Source organism: Triticum aestivum, chromosome 1A, assembly GCF_018294505.1.
Source record: "Triticum aestivum cultivar Chinese Spring chromosome 1A, IWGSC CS RefSeq v2.1, whole genome shotgun sequence".
NCBI classification, from domain to species: Eukaryota; Viridiplantae; Streptophyta; class Magnoliopsida; order Poales; family Poaceae; genus Triticum; species Triticum aestivum.
This window is the reverse complement of record NC_057794.1, coordinates 138,552,011-138,568,952: the sequence shown is the minus strand read 5'-3', so window position 1 is coordinate 138,568,952 and position 16,942 is coordinate 138,552,011.

Sequence of the window (16,942 nt, the reverse complement as noted above, 5' to 3'; positions counted from 1 at the left end):
GACTACTACTACCAATGTGTCGGCCCATGCGTTGCAATGGATCCAAAGTAGTAGAATAATACTTGTTCACATGCTTGAAATATAAACACTCTAGTTTTGATATACATATATTAGTAAAAATAAATCATGCTTCACTCAAAATATATTCCTTAGAATATTTAATGAGATGAGGGACGGGTGTGGCTGGTTTGAAGATAACAAGTTCTTAAAAAATCACAGCTGTTTTTTACATTTTGTAGCGTGGCATGACATCTGGTGCACCTAAGCATCTGAAAAAAATTGTGTTTGGGTCGGTGGCACACCCTGTGGCCAGGGTTCAAATCATGTCAGGGTCAAATTCTGGTTCCTCACCCGGGTGGGTTCTTCTATAAAACTATGTTTGGGGTGCTAGTGCCCATGGATTTCATTTTTTTGCTGGTGTGCATGTCTTTGGAACAAGTTTTATCCACTACTGCTCCCTGCAGTGGGCGGTATGCAATGCATGTGTCAGCAGACATGACAGCTTTTCCATGGAAGTTGAACCATGTTGACCATCACGTTTCTACCACTGCCACACGCGATTCCCATGACGCCGCTCCAACACACGACACCACGTCCGCCAACGTTTGCCTCACCCCTCTCAGCCCCACCGCTCCTCTTCCTTTGTGTGCATGACATGCGGGCCAGCTGAACTGCGATGACCATCAAGTTTCTACCATAGCCACAACCGTTTGGATGTGGCTTGCCTGCTCCGCTCCTGTGCTCCGATCCATACTCCTGCACCATCCAATTTTCATCCAGCGGCTGTGACACATTTCATCCCGGGCATCACTCACAACTAGAGTACTTCTGTAATACAGGTAGTACCCGCCGGTGTGGACATTTGTGCATCGTAACACCCCGACGTCCAGCTATGGCAGCCTCGCCACAGCTAGGCCACCACCAGCCAGTTCATCTTGAACGTCGCCGTGACAATGGCCAGCTAGGCATCTCAAACCACATCGATGCCACTTCCCCATAGCCGACCTGCGCTGGCATGTGGCTGCACGCCATTGAGCCGCGCGTCAACGTACGATGGCAGGAATGCCTCCAGGCTCACTTTCTCAACTAGGTCGAGTACATCACGTTCGCAAACCGGTATCCATTGAGCAGGTTGCTCCCGCCCATGAGCACACACCTATACGTATTTGATACGTCCCCAACGTATCTATAATTTTTTATTGTTCCATGCTTTTATATTTTCTATTTTGGATGTTTTATATGCATTAATATGCTATTTTATATGATTTTTGGGACTAACCTATTAACCTAGAGCCCGGTGACAGTTTCTATTTTTTTCCTTGTTTTAGAGTTTCGCAGAAAAGGAATACCAAACGGAGTCCAAACGGAATAAAACTTTCGCGATGATTTTTCTTAGACCAGAAGACACCCAGGAGACTTGGAGTGCAAGTCAGAAGAGCCACGAGGCGGCCACAAAGGTGGAGGGCACGCCCTGGGGGGTAGGGCGCGCCCCCTGACCTTGTGGGCCCCTTGGTGACCCCCTGACCTAGATCTTCCTCCTATATATTCTCATATACCCAGAAACTTCTAGGGGAGCCACGAAACCACTTTTCCACCGCCGCAACCTTCTGTACCCGTGAGATCCCATCTAGGGACCTTTTCCAGCATCCTGCCGGAGGGGGGTTTGATCACGGAGGGCTTCTACATCAACACCATTGCCTCTCCGATGAAGCGTGAGTAGTTTACCACGGACGTACGGGTCCATAGCTAGTATCTAGATGGCTTGTTCTCTCTCTTTGATTCTCAATACCATGTTCTCCTCGATGTTCTTGGAGATCTATTCGATGTAATACTCTTTTGAGGTGTGTTTGTCGAGATCCGATGAATTGTGGATTTATGATCAGCTTATCTATGAATATTATTTGAATCTCCTCTGAATTCTTATATGCATGATTTGATATCTTTGCAAGTCTCTTCGAACTATCGATTTGGTTTGGCCAACTAGATTGGTTTTTCTTGCAATGGGAGAAGTGTTTAGCTTTAGGTTCAATCTTGCGGTGCTCGATCCTAGTGACAGAAGGGGAACCGACACGTATTGTATTGTTTCCATCAAGGATAACAAGATGGGGTTTTCATCATATTGCTTGAGTTAATCCCACTACATCATGTCATCTTACTTAATGCGTTACTCTGTTGTTATGAACTTAATACTCTAGATGCAGGCAGGAGTTGGTCGATGTGTGGAGTAATAGTAGTAGAGGCAGAATCGTTTCGGTCTACTTGACACGGACGTGATGCCTATATTCATGATCATTGCCTTAGATATCGTCATAACTTTGCGTTTTTCTATCAATTGCTCGGCAGTAATTTGTTCACCCACCGTAATAATTTCTATCTTGAGAGAAGCCTCTAGTGAAACCTATGGCCCCCAGGTCTATTTTACATCATATAAGTTTCCGATCTATAATTTTAGTTTCCGATTTACTTTCTTTGCAATCTTTTACCTTCCGTTCCTTAAACCAAAAATACCAGAAATATTACTTTACCGTTTATCCATCTCTATCAGATCTCACTTTACAAATAACCGTGAAGGGATTGACAACCCCTTTATCGCGTTGGGTGCAAGTTGGTGTTTGTTTTTGCAGGTATTCGGTGGCTTGTCGCGTTGTCTCCTACTAGATTGATACCTTGGTTCTCAAAACTGAGGGAAATACTTACTCTACTTTGCTGCGTCACCCTTTCCTCTTCAAGGAAAAAACCAATGCAAGCTCAAGAGGTAGCATGAAGAATTTCTGGCGCCGTTGCCGGGGAGATCTACGCCAAGCCAAGACATACCAAGTACCCATCATAAACTCTCATCCCTCGCATTACATTATTCGCCATTCGCCTCTCGTTTTCCTCTCCGCCACTTCTAAAATAATTTTCAAAAATATTCGCCTTTTCTTGGCCCTTCTTCCATTCGTCTTCTCCTTCTGCCTTTCTCGCTCCTATGGCTAGTCCTTTCCCCCCTCCTTTGTCTCTTGACTTTGAAGTTCTTCACATCAAACAAAAGCAAGGAGAAAATTTGAAAGATGCTTGGTATAGGATGATGGAATCCTATCATAATTGCACTATAGAGGGAAATTTCAAGATTTTACTCCACAATTTTTATGTTGGGCTAAACATGCCCCATAGGCAACTCTTGGTTTTCATTGTTAAAGAAATTTTTATTGAAATTGATCCCAGTATTGCGTATGAAATTATAGAGGGAATTGTAGGAATACTCCCCCCACAAAAGGGACTACATCATACTCAAGAAAGACAAGTTTTTGAGAAACTATGCGAAGTAACAAATTTTTTGCAAAAGTCTCTGGAACCTCTCAAAAATGTTAGTGGAAACCTTCACCGCATGAGTATGTTGATCACTCTTTGCAATAAGCGGTTGGATGCTCTAGATCTAAAAATTTCCGAATATGAAGGGAAATGCAAGGAACCTCCTGGTTTCAAGCATAACCCTATTAAAAAGGTAAAATACAAAGATGACAATACTTAGATCTATTCGTGTTTTATGCCTAGCTAGGGGCGTTAAACAATAGAGCTTGTTGGGAGGCAACCCAACTTTATTTTTGTTTTTGCTTTTTAGGTTCTGTTTTGCAATAAATATTTCATCTAGCCTATGGTTAGATGTGGTTTATGTTTTAATTAGTGTTTGTGCCAAGTAAGACCTTTGGGATAGCTTACGATGATAGTTGATTTGATCCTACTGAAAAACAAAAACTTTTGCGTCCAGGAGATTAGTTTTCATTTTTAACAAAAGCGCGATGAAATACTGATTATTTTCATAGAGGATTTATAAAACAAATTTCTAGGACTTCCAAATTTCTCAGGATTTTTGGAGTTACAGAGGTATTCGAAATATCCAGATTGCTACAGATTGTTCTGTTTTTTACAGATTTTATTTTTCGCGTGTTGTTTGCTTATTTTGATGAATCTATGGCTAGTATCGGGGGGTATGAACCATGTAAAAGTTGGAATATAGTAGATATTACACCACTATAAATAAAGAATGAGTTCACAATAGCACCAAAAGTGGTGATTTATTTTCTTATACTAACTGAGCTTACAAGATTTTCTGTTGAAGTTTTGTGTTGTGAAGTTTTCATGTTTTGGGTAAGGATTTGATGGACTATGGAATAAGGAGTGGAAGAGCCTAAGCTTGGGAATGACTAAGGCGCCCCAAGGTAATATTCAAGGAGGCCAAAGGGCCTAAGCTTGGGGATGCTCCGGGAAGGCATCCCTCTTTCGTCTTCGTCTATCGGTAACTTTTCTTGAGGCTATATTTTTATTCACCACATGACATATGTTTTGCTTGGAGCGTCTTGTATGATTTGAGTGTTTTCTTTTTAGTTTTCCACAATCATCCTTGCTGTATACACCTTTTGGGAGAGACACACATGAATCGTGATTTATTAGAATGCTCTATGTGCTTCACTTATATTTTTTGAGCTAGGCAAAATTACTCTAGTGCTTCACTTATATCTTTTTATAGCACGGCAGTGGTTTTATTTTATAGAAATTGATGAACTCTCGTACTTCACTTATATTATTTTGAGAGCCTTTAGAATAGTATGGTAATTTTCTTTGGCTATGAAATTAGTCCTAATATGATAGGCATCCAACACTATAGGAATCAGGTCTTTGACGTCTGCCATGGCTGACGGCAAAGGCATGCCTGGCAGATGGCAAAGACCTTTTCCGTCAGCCAACAGACGGCAGGCAGACGGCAAAGGTCCTGGACGACACACATGGCACGTTAATTCTGTTAGGGGGCTAATGGCGTGCTTTGCCGTCAGGCGGCAGACGACAAACACCTTCTCATCTTTGCCGTCTGCCAGTGGATGACAAAGTGCCTAAATAGGCCAGCCTAGGTAGCTGCCATGTGGCATGCTATGTCGTTCGTTGGCAGACGACAAAGATGCAAAGGTCTTTGCTGTCTGCCAACGGACGACAAACTGACCAAATAGGCCAGCCACAGTGCCCCAGGTTGCATAGGTAGTGTCAGGACCCCGACTCGATGTCACATCGATCTAGCCGGTAACACCTCATATCACTTTGCGGCCTCACGCACGGTATCCCCACGGGTGTCGTCTTACCTTTTCCCGGGACCGTTTGCGCCTTTTGGCTCACGTATATGATAGTGTCGCTAGCATCCATATGATAAGGAGCCCGGGCTGACATGACTAGTCGTAAACCCAAAGTGGCACAAACTTACAGGGACAGGCATCCATGACCCAGCTTCGAACGTGTCGGTCATCAGCAAGTGGGTCCGGGCTGTAGCACTGGGCTAGCAGGACTCCGGTAAACCGGGCTGTAGCGGGCTAACAGGACTCCGGTACTCAAAGCGTGACATTTCCCCGAAGGGACAGACACAGGAACGAAGAAGGACACATGCCGGCCAGCCTAAGTGTTCCGGAGCAGTAGCAAGCTACCATGGCTCGGTGGAAACACTAGGAGACATTTCCCCGTAAGAGAGGCTACTAAAGATAAACAACTAGATGGTCAGATCCCACACATACCAAGCATTTCAATAACATACACACAATATGCTCGATATGTGCAAATACAACATGGCATCACAACATGACTCTACGACTCAAGTAATTATTCATTAGGCTCCGAGGAGCGAGACATTACAAACATGGGTCTCACGACCGAACAATCAGAGCATACAAGTCAAAGCACAAACGGAAGCTATCATGTCTGAGTACAGACATCTATAAATGAGAAAGGCTGAGAAGCCTGACTATCTATCAGATCCTGCCGAGGGCACAAGATCGTAGCTGAGGTATCAAGCTAAACGTCGAAGACCACACGGAATTACTAGTGAGACTGAAGTCTCTCTGCAAAAACATAAAATAGGCAAACGTGAGTACAAATGTACCCAGCAAGACTTACATCAGAACTAACTACATATGCATCATTATCAACAAAGGGATGGTGGGGTTTAACTGCAGCAAGCCAGCTTTGACTCGGTGGCTATCCTGAACTACGACTGCAATGTAACTCTTTTGAGGTGGCGCACACGAGCCCACATATTCACCATATCAATACACCACTATGGATCCGCTCCCGTCTCCCTACGGGAACGCCATCCATAGCACTCACGCTTATCTTGCGTATTTTAGAGTATCCACTTTCACTTGTCTATGAACTGATATAAGCAACCTAGAAGTCCTTTTCCGCAGACACGGCTATTCGAATAGATCATATTAACCCTGCAGGGGTGTACTTCTTCACACACGCTCTCACCACTTACCGCCGTTTACACGACATGTACTCGGCAACCTTCAAGCGGAAGCCCAACGTGGGTGTCGGCCATGACCTACCTAATCACCTAAGTCTCTAGTCCAGGTTTATCGCCTATTCGGGTTCCATCCATGAGGAGATCCGGCCGGAGTTTCGCTCACAGCCCCAAACGATGTGAACAGGGTTCCCGAGACACCAAACGGGCGCCCGGTACACCGTGCCACGTGCCTACCGCATCACAGCCCACCCCTACGGTCAGCGCTGCCCACGGCCTCCAGCATACTACAAACACCAGAAACTACTTGCAACTCCTAGACAGAGGACAAGGGTGATTAAGAAGCCGAGAGGGTCCATTGGTTTCGGGCCCAATGCGTGGTAGTAGCTGAATCATGGATCACAAACACAGAACTCAGTTCCTGAGGACGGCTGCAATGAGACAACCCACCATGTACTCCTACATGGCCTCTCACCGCTACCTTTACCAAATCGTGTTCACACACTTAGCTCTCACACAGTAGGACATGTTCACACGCCTCTGATTCATCCCCGATGAATCAGACCTGACTCAACTCTAAGCAGTAGCAGGCATGACAAACAAACATGAATGAGTAGGCACATCAGGGCTCAAACAACTCCTACTCATGCTAGTGGGTTTCATCTATTTACTGTGGAATGACAGGTCATGCAGAGGATAAATGGGTTCAGCTACCGCAGCAAGTAACGATATGTCGTTGTTGTCCTAATGCAGTAAAAGAGAGCAGTAGCGAGAGAGTAGGATTGTATCGGAATGAACAAGGGGGTTTTGCTTGCCTGGCACTTCTGAAGATAACATTGGGTCTTCATCAGTGTCAACGATCACATCATCGGTATCACGTCTATCGAGAGGGGACAAATACCGGCAACACAGAAAGGAACACAATCAATGCAATGCACAACATGATGCATGATCATGACATGGCAAAATGAATGTGTTTTGGGCTAATGCAACTAGCAACAGATTAAATGAAGTTGGTTTGAATATAAAATTCAAATTCAAACTCCATATGTGATTATTCAAATGCCATTTATATGATTTGTGCTAAACAGCATCTATAAGTTGTTCTAACATGCATGAAAATGGTACAGATGGATTCCTTGAATTTTTCTGATAATTTTTCATATATAAATTATTTAATTTGGAGTTACGGTTAATTTTCTATGATTTATTGAAGTTTTAGGCATTTTCTGGAATTTCAGAATTAAATTAAATCCAGAAAACATTACTGCGTCAGCATGACGTTGGCATGACGTCAGCAAGTCAACAGGGGCCGGCTCGGGTCAAACCTGACGTGTGGGGTCCACACGTCAGTGACACAGGGGCTAATCCCGCGTTGACTCGGGCTTTGACCCGCTACGGGGCCCGCTGTCAGTGTCACAGGGTTAGTTGGCAGGGTCATTAGCCCCTAACGACGACGCCACGTCAGCACGCCGGAGACCAGCCGACGGCGACCACAGAACACGGCGGGGCACGCCGGACTTGCGCTAGAGGCGTCAGTTTGGCGCGCTGAGGGCACCAGGGGATGGCCCTTGCTCCCGCGCATCCAGAGGACCGAGTGGGAGGTCGTGGGGTCGCCGGAACTCATGCCGGCGACGAGCTTTGGCGGCGATGGTGTTCGGTGGTGCTCGGGCGCGTCGCTACGGTGCATCAGTGAGCAAATGGAGAGGCTGGGCAGCACCTGCTAGACATGGGGAGCACTAAGAGCAGCTCAGTGAGGCCAGGGGAGCACGGAGGCTATGCGTGCAGCAGCAATGGCGGAGGTGGCTTCGGTGCTCGTGGGGAACGGCGCTACGGCACGGAGGGGAGCATGCTGAGTTAGGGGAGAGGGTCAGTGACTCACGGCGATGACGAGGGGACGCTCGGCGAGGTCGGGGACGGTCCGGAGCCGGCAAATTTGACGAAGATGGCCGGCGGTCCCGAGGTTGAAGAAGGCATCGAGGGCGGTGTTGTGGCACGTCCGGGGCCTCGTGGCTCGTTGAGGAGGTAGAGGGAGGACCGGCGGAGCTTCCTGGGGCGTCGGTGAGCCGTGGGGTGGCCGGTAGCCACGGTGGCTCTCGTCGGTGGCGGCGGCTCCGTTCGGTCGCGGGAGGGGAAACAGAGGAGCGAGGGGGAGGGAGGTCCAGAGAGCGAGGGAGAAGTGAGAGGGGGTCGGGGCTGCGTGGCATCGCGGGAGGGACCAGGGAAGGAGGAGGCAGCCAGGCAGGGAGGAGGTGGCCTCCTCGGCCGCGCGCGTGCGAGCACGCAGCTGCTCCCACTGGCAAGAGGAAGACGACAAGGGGGGGAGTAGCGGTGGCGGGCTGGGCCGGTTCTGGTGGGCTGCACGGGTGAGGCCAGGTAAGTCCTTCTCTCTCTCTCTTTTATTTTTTTCTTCTGTTTTGTTTTATTTAATTTCGTTTTGCCACTGTTTTGAATTTTAAACAAATTCAAACAATGCCAAAAACTCCTCTGAATAATTTTATTTGGCTAGATGGACTTTTCCAAAAGCTCATAAAATATTTCAGGGGTATTTGAAATTATATTCTAATTATATGAATATAATTCAAATTCAAATAGCTAATGATTTAAATTCAAAGTCCCAAAAATAAATCCTTAAAAATGTTCAATATTTTGGTTGGGACCAGAACCCTTACCAAAAATTATCAAACATTTAAGAAGAGCCTTTTGGAGCAATGAATGAGATTTCTAGGGTTTTTGCCCCTCTTTTATTTAGGGTTTTGAGGCTTCCAATATTCCTCAATTCAAGTTTCAAAATATAGACATGATGCACACATGAAGCTAGGCTAGAGCAATGCCAGAAGCTAGGGATGTGACAACTCACCCCCACTAAACAAGAATCTCGTCTCGAGATTCAAGCGTAGGGTAGAACGAAGGGGAAACGCAAACTAGTACAATCTTCACGATCCAGGTTGCACTTCATAGGAACGTTGATTCGATCACCATTATTGTCTTGAAGTCTTGCTCTGAGAAATCCTGCCAACATGACCTGGAGGGAAGGAGACTCTAGAAGGGTCGATCTTCTCGAAGATCGAACAACTCACGGAATGAGACATAGCAACATCTCTTGAGCTGGGAGACGAAGCACAGATCTGAAGGAATGGAGTGAGACAGATGACGGGGGTTCACTAGGTAGACAACAACTTCACGCTTAAGGTGGTAATCGGTTGTCAATGTAGCGAGGAGTTGAGTTGCCATGATACCATAACGATACCCCTTAGGGAAAGGTGACTCGTAGAGATATCCCCTTAAGTGGCAAAAAGAATTACTTTTGATTCAGAGATCATTGAAACTCTTTAAACCAGCCTAAGGCAATCACAAGCGATCATTTGGAGGGGGTCGGTAGAATGGCATACTCGTACTTGGATGATGTGGATTACCTTGTTGAAGACAACGCAATGGATGAATTTACTTATCACCGGAAATGGAAGGGACATTGGTGGTGCAAGCTGGGAACAAAATGCAAATGCTGGGAACGATTCTGGTAACTGGGGAAGAACCCAACAATAGAGAGTGAATTCACTGTTGGAGTGGTTATAGCATAACCGAGGGAATCTGGGGCAATCCCAGCTAGTGCCGATGATAAGACGTAGCGCTTGTGCGTGCTCTCAAGAACTTGAGCATTTCCACAATCATCAAGGTTTTATCAACAACCGCGTCGAGGGTGCTGACAACACAACATACTACCATGATGAATAGCGATGGACGATGCAGATGCGAAGGAGGATAACACTTTCTCAGATTACACCTTAGCGAGGCCAAGGAAACAAAATCTGGACGATCGACCGAGAGACATTTAGCACTCCGCTTCTAATGTTCTCCTTGATGTGCTAGTGTAACCCATTCATAGAAATGGTTTGATATCTAGAACATCAAGTAAAAAGGTCGGACTTCGGGAGCACAAGAATCCATAAGGAACAATTAGGGAGGTAAATCCTACGAAATCCTTATGGGGAGGTGGCCAACTTCCTCAATCAAGATACTACAATAATAGGTCTACCGGATGGGTGTGTTGGCCACGACATCCACCTTACCGGTTATCGAGAGACCAATATTATAGTTCTTGGGAAATGTTCCAACCATCATATCTGCCTGAGATTCAGATCTGGTTGGTGTTAGGATATTCCAGACTCATCGAATCTAGGAAGAAAAATGAAAGTTTGCAACACAATTCGACGAGATGACGTTGCGAGATTCTCGGGAAATGAACTACGATAGCAAGCTCCAAAACATGAGTTGGTTCTGCTACAAACATGTGAACACGTTGTCCAAGACAAGCATGACCACAAAGTAGTCCTATAATAAAACACTACCGAGTTCAGGAGGGGGAACCATCAGCGAGGATATCGAAGTTTTGTACAAATCCATCTGGTACCTTCGGGACTAGCACTTAAAACTTATTAATCTTGAACAAATCAATCAGTGGCTTGGTGTGCTAGGGACCCATATAGAATGGAGGTTGCAAGTCTCCGAACCACAGAATACTTCGCACGTATGCATGACTGATTTGGGATGATTCCAAAGGAAACAACATTGACTTTCTCGAATCCACGGCGGCAACTTGCATCAAATGCACATGGACTGGAGGAAGTCACTTCTTACATCCGAACATTTGCTCCATGAACTAGCATGAAGAAATGCTTTCAAAAGTTTCCAACACTAGCTTAATGTTCAACAACACCATGGAGGAGAGAAGGATGTTGCCAATGGGCTCAACAACAATTCATCCGGGTTTCCTTTTAAAAGGAATTCCATAGTTAAGTGAACAAGTGATAGCATTGGTCAGACCAAAGATGTAAGGGTGTATGCTCGAGGGATCAACCACGAGTAAGACAACATTACGAGCATCGTTGGTACTGATTTGATTTGACAATAGCCCACACTCAAATCAAAGGATTGATAAGACAATAGGTCCAGCAACTGATCACAGGGACCAATCGATGAAGATATCATCTTTCTTCAACACACACTACACAAGAATATCCCTTTGGAACGAACTAAGTCAGACAAGCTTTTATCTTCCAACTCTCCAAGTTGTTGTCTAGCTTAACCAACTAGCTCAGGGATATCTAACACCGATTCTTGGAGAGAAGGTGGTTCACAAGAAACCAACTTGATCACGGGCTCAACATAACGGTCAGGTGACGACCTGGTGATACTTCCGAGAAGATATTCAGAAAATCATGAACCACCGGTATGTTACTAAGCTCGAGAACAATCTCGCTTTTGAGGGCAAGACGATATGATCAAATGAGTGAGGACTTGACAAGATCCTAACTCATCAATCGAAGGGTGCACCGATATAAGGACTAGGTAGCACGATCAGTCTTAGAAGGATGATTCAAAAACCAACATACTAAGAATGATATTATTATCCTTTAACTACCAAGCAACGAGGTTGCTGGGAGTATTGATCTCACACATCACAACTCATTTGTCGGTATTCCGGTTGCATCAACACGAGGGCCGAGGAATGACTAATGATGGTGAGAGGTATCACTGTACCAAGAGTTCATAGGATGGTGTGTAATTCCTATAACAATCTCGATATAGAATAAGGTAATACTCCAAGGTAGAACAGAACCAAAAGCTGGATTAGCAATTTGATCTACGGAGCACAACTTCTTTGACCCAATCCTAGATATGGATGAGGTACTGGAGTTTGTTTCTCCTAGTCATTCCGCGATAGAATGGATTGACGGACCACAAGAGTAATAGGCATCGATAAACGAATGCACGCATACTCTTGACTATCAATTGATAGACGAAGGTCAGTAGACAACTAAAGAGGGACAACTCAAAGGAACATATAATTTTCTGAGTTGTGGATGCATAGATTAGTATGTCGAACCAAGTTCAACATATTTCTTCCGGATAACCCATGCAGAAAGGTAGAACTGGCAGAGTCACGATTTATGAATGGAGAACTCCTCAAGAGTACTCTAATTGTGATCTCTTGATCCAATAAACATCTGCCATAAGCGGTTCATAGTATTTGGAAGAAGGAAATACCACGGACCTCGAGGACTATCGCAAAGTTACTAATATCCTATAGGAACTAGCAATTACTATCAACATGAAGTAAGTAGGGTGAATCTCGGGTTCAAACCCAGGAGTAGAATACCTACTACTAAGTATCATCACGGGATGCTTTCGAGAATGATGGCCAGAATCATCACACTGGGAACACAAATCCTGGCTAATTACTAGATGATCCCCTAAGACACCTAGGGTCATAATAGTAACTCCAATATAATGTCAAGGCAATAGAATACCTCAACTCAACAATTAGTGTGATTGAGCTGGCATAAAGGAACATCGAAACCAGAGGGAAAGGGTTTGCAATTGCATCAGACTATTTAGAAACCTGGAATGACTCGGACAGCATAACGGCTGTAAATGCTCAGAAAAGATTTGAGACAATCACAAAAATGGTGGCATAACCACTCGGAAGCACAATATCAAGGTTCCGAGATCAACAATTAACATACGGAAGTAGTAGGAACTGAACTGAGACTTAAATCCAACAATCTTATAAGTCTACTGATTAGTAACACGTGATCCTGATAGAAAGAAGAGATAGCCTAGTTCTTAATCCCCGCAGGAAAGATAAGATGACTCAGATCAGAAGGCATAAGGTATAAGGAGTAAAAAGAGCCTTACGTTCCATCCCACAATCAATTCCCTTATATAACTAAAGAATTTCTAGACTCAACTTCGACCAGTTTGGCTTGGTAATCCTACAGGCAGTCAAGCTCTGATACCAACGCTGTCAGGACCCCGACTCGATGTCACATCGATCTAGCCGGTAACACCTCATATCACTTTGCGGCCTCACACACGGTATCCCCACGGGTGTCGTCTTACCTTTTCCCGGGACCGTTTGCGCCTTTTGGCTCACGTATATGATAGTGTCGCTAGCATCCATATGATAAGGAGCCCGGGCTGACATGACTAGTCGTAAACCCAAAGTGGCACAGACTTACAGGGACAGGCATCCATGACCCAGCTTCGAACGTGTCGGTCATCAGCAAGTGGGTCCGGGCTGTAGCACTGGGCTAGCAGGACTCCGGTAAACCGGGCTGTAGCGGGCTAACAGGACTCCGGTACTCAAAGCGTGACATTTCCCCGAAGGGACAGACACAGGAACAAAGAAGGACACATGCCGGCCAGCCTAAGTGTTCCGGAGCAGTAGCAAGCTACCATGGCTCGGTGGAAACACTAGGAGACATTTCCCCGTAAGAGAGGCTACTAAAGATAAACAACTAGATGGTCAGATCCCACACATACCAAGCATTTCAATAACATACACACAATATGCTCGATATGTGCAAATACAACATGGCATCACAACATGACACTACGACTCAAGTAATTATTCATTAGGCTCCGAGGAGCGAGACATTACAAACATGGGTCTCACGACCCAACAATCAGAGCATACAAGTCAAAGCACAAACGGAAGCTATCATGTCTGAGTACAGACATCTATAAATGAGAAAGGCTGAGAAGCCTGACTATCTATCAGATCCTGCCGAGGGCACAAGATCGTAGCTGAGGTATCAAGCTAAACGTCGAAGACCACGCGGAATTACTAGTGAGACTGAAGTCTCTCTGCAAAAACATAAAATAGGCAAACGTGGGTACAAATGTACCCAGCAAGACTTACATCAGAACTAACTACATATGCATCATTATCAACAAAGGGATGGTGGGGTTTAACTGCAGCAAGCCAGCTTTGACTCGGTGGCTATCCTGAACTACGACTGCAATGTAACTCTTTTGAGGTGGCGCACACGAGCCCACATATTCACCATATCAATACACCACTATGGATCCGCTCCCGTCTCCCTACGGGAACGCCATCCATAGCACTCACGCTTATCTTGCGTATTTTAGAGTATCCACTTTCACTTGTCTATGAACTGATATAAGCAACCCAGAAGTCCTTTTCCGCGGACACGGCTATTCGAATAGATCATATTAACCCTGCAGGGGTGTACTTCTTCACACACGCTCTCACCACTTACCGCCGTTTACACGACATGTACTCGGCAACCTTCAAGCGGAAGCCCAACGTGGGTGTCGGCCACGACCTACCTAATCACCTAAGTCTCTAGTCCAGGTTTATCGCCTATTCGGGTTCCATCCATGAGGAGATCCGGCCGGAGTTTCGCTCACAGCCCCAAACGATGTGAACAGGGTTCCCGAGACACCAAACGGGCGCCCGGTACACCGTGCCACGTGCCTACCGCATCACAGCCCACCCCTACGGTCAGCGCTGCCCACGGCCTCTAGCATACTACAAACACCAGAAACTACTTGCAACTCCTGGACAGAGGACAAGGGTGATCAAGAAGCCGAGAGGGTCCATTGGTTTCGGGCCCAATGCGTGGTAGTAGCTGAATCATGGATCACAAACACAGAACTCAGTTCCTGAGGACGGCTGCAATGAGACAACCCACCATGTACTCCTACATGGCCTCTCACCGCTACCTTTACCAAATCGTGTTCACACACTTAGCTCACACACAGTAGGACATGTTCACACGCCTCTGATTCATCCCCGATGAATCAGACCTGACTCAACTCTAAGCAGTAGCAGGCATGACAAACAAACATGAATGAGTAGGCACAACAGGGCTCAAACAACTCCTACCCATGCTAGTGGGTTTCATCTATTTACTGTGGAATGACAGGTCATGCAAAGGATAAAGGGGTTTCCTTTTAAAAGGAATTTCATAGTTAAGTGAACAAGGGATAGCATTGGTCAGACCCAAAAGATATAATGGTGTATGCTCGAGGGATCAACCACGAGTAAGACAACATTACGAACATCGTTGGTTCTGATTTGATTTGACGATAGCCCACACTCAAATCAAAGGATTGATGAGACGATAGGTCCAGCAACTGATCACAAGGACCAATCGATGAAGATATCATCTTTCTTCAACACACACTACACAAGAATATCCCTTTGGAACGAACTAAGTCAGGCAAGCTTTTATCTTCCAACTCTCCAAGTTGTCGTTTAGCTTAACCAACTAGCTCAGGGGTATCCAACACGGATTCTTGGAGAAAGGGTGGTTTACAATAACCCAACTTGATCACGAGCTCAACATGGCGGTCAGGTGACAACCTGGTAGTACTTCCGAGAAGATCTTCGGAAAATCACGAACCACCGATATGTTACTAAGCTCGAGAACAATCTTGCTTTTCAGGGCAAGATGATATGATCAAATGAGCGAGGACTTAGCAAATCCTATCTCATCAATCGAGGAGTGCACCAGGAAAATGGACTAGGTAGCACAATCAACCTTAGGGTGATGATTCAATAGTCAACTCGCTAAGGATGACGTTATTGTCCATTTAACTACCAAGCAACGTAGTTGCTTGGAGTATTGATTTCACACATCATGATTCACTTGTCGACATTCCGGTTACAATAACACAGGAACCGAGGAATGAACAATGATGGCAAGAAGTATCACTGTACCAAGAGTTCATAGGATGGGGTGCAATTCCTATAACAATCCCGATATAAAAGATGGTAATACTCCAAGGTAGAACAGAGCAAAAGCTGGATTGGCATTTGATCTGCGGAGCACAACTTCTTTGACCCAATCCTGGATATGGAAGAGGTACTGGAGTTTGTTTCTCCTAGTCATTCTGAATGGAATGGCTTGACGGACCACAAGAGTAATAGGCATCGATGAACGAATGCACACATAATCTTGACTATCAATTGATAGACGGGGGTCAGAAGACAAATAAAGAGGGACAACTCAAAGGAACATACAATTTTCTGAGTTGTGGATGCATGGTTTAGCATGTCGAACGAATTCAACATATTTCTTCCGGATAACCCAAGCAGAAAGGTAGAACTGGCAGAGCCACAATATATAATGGAGAACTCATCAAAAATAATCCTGTTGTGATATTTCAGTTCAACGAGGAACTTCTGCCATAAGTAGTTCATGGTATTTGGAAGAAGAAGATACCACGGACTTCAAGGACTATCGCAAAGGTTGCTAATATCCTAAAGGAACGAGCAAAAATATCAACATGAAGCAAGTAGGGTGAATCTCGGGTTCAAAACCCAGGGATAGAATACCTACTACTAAATGGCATCACGGGATGCTTTCGATAATGACGGCCAGAGTCATCACACTGGAACATAAATCATGGCTAGACTACTAGATGATCCCCTGAGACACCTAGGGTCATAATAGTAACTCCAACATAATGTCAAGGCAATAGAATACCTCAACTCAACAATTAGTGTGATTGAGCTGGCATAAAGGAACATCGAAACCAGAGGGAAAGGATTTTGCAAATGCATCAGACTATTTAGAAACCTGGAATGACTCGGACAGCATAACGGCTGTAAATGCTCAGAAAAGATTTGAGACATTCACAAAAATGGTGGCATAACCACTCAGAAGCACAATATCAAGGTCTCGAGATCAACAGTTAACATATAGAAGTACTAGGAACTGAAACGAGGCTTAATCCAACAATCTTATAAGTCTACGGATTAGTAACACGTGATCCTGATAGAAAGAAGAGATAGCCTAGTTCTTAATCCCCGTAGAAGAGAAGATGATGACTCAGATCAGAAGGCCATGAGGTATAAGGAGTAAAAAG